This window comes from Numida meleagris, unplaced genomic scaffold, assembly GCF_002078875.1.
Source record: "Numida meleagris isolate 19003 breed g44 Domestic line unplaced genomic scaffold, NumMel1.0 unplaced_Scaffold581, whole genome shotgun sequence".
NCBI classification, from domain to species: Eukaryota; Metazoa; Chordata; class Aves; order Galliformes; family Numididae; genus Numida; species Numida meleagris.
Genome location: NW_018364797.1, coordinates 1,103 through 2,475, shown reverse-complemented (window position 1 = coordinate 2,475; position 1,373 = coordinate 1,103).

The following is a 1,373-nucleotide window of genomic DNA, read 5'->3' as shown; positions in this document are numbered from 1 at the left end:
GGGTTTGGGGTTTCCCATGGGGATTTTGGGGTCACGTGTTGAGGTCATGGTGAGGGTTTGGGGTTTCCCATTGGGATTTTGGGGTCACCATGGGGTTATTGGGGTCACGTTGGGATATTGGGGTCAGAGCGGGATTTTGGGGTCACGTTTTGGGGTCACGGTGAGGGTTTGGGGTTTCCCTTTGGGGTGCTGGGGTCGCAGCGGGAGTTTTGGGTATTCCCATTGGGATATTGGGGTCACACTGGGGTATTGGGGTCACAGTGGGATTTGGGGTTTTCCATTGGGATATTGGGGTCACGGTGAGGATTTGGGGTCCCATTTGGAATTTGGGGTCACATCGGGATATTGGGGTCACACTGGGGTATTGGGGTCACAATGGGATTTGGGGTTTTCCATTGGGATTTTGGGGTCCCAGTGGGATATTGGGGTTTCCCTTGGGGGTATTGGGGTCACATTGAGATAATGGGGTTTCCTAGTGGGATATTGGGATTTCCCATTGGGATATTGGGGTTTCCTGTTGCAATTTTGGGGTCACATTGGGATATTGGGGTCAGAGCGGGATTTTGGGGTCACATTTTGGGGTCATGCTGAGGATTTGGGGTTTCCCTTTGGGGTACTGGGTCACAGTGGGAGTTTTGGGGATCCCCATTGGGATTTTGGGGTTCCCACTGGGGTATTGGGGTCACAATGGGATTTGGGGTTTTCCATTGGGATATTGGGGTCACAGTGAGGATTTGGGGTCACATTTGGAATTTGGGGTCACATTGGGATATTGGGGTCACATCGAGGTATTGGGGTCACGCTGGGATATTGGGGTTTGCCATTGGGATTTTGGGGTCCCAGTGGGATATTGAGGTTTCCCTTGGGGGTGTTGGGGTCACATTGGGATATTGGGGTTTCCCAGAGAGATATTGGGATTTCCCATTGGGATATTGGGGTTTCCTGTTGTGATTTTGGGGTCACATTGGGATATTGGGTTCAGAGCGGGATTTTGGGGTCACATTTTGGGGTCACGGTGAGGGTTTGGGTTTTCCCTTTGGGGTACTGGGTCACAGTGGGAGTTTTGGGGATCCCCATTGGGATATTGGGGTCCCAGTGGGATTTGGGGTTTTGCATTGGGATTTTGGGGTCAGGGTGAGGATTTGGGGTCCCATTTGGAATTTGGGGTCACATCGGGATATTGGGGTCACATCGAGGTATTGGGGTCATGCTGGGATATTGGGGTTTCCCAGTGACCTATTGGGGTTTCCCATTGGGATATTGAGATTTCCCATTGGGATATTGGGGTTTCCCATTGGGATATTGGGGTTTCCCGTTGGGATTTTGGGGTCACGCTGGGACTGGGGGTTTCCCATTGCGATTTGGGGGTTCCC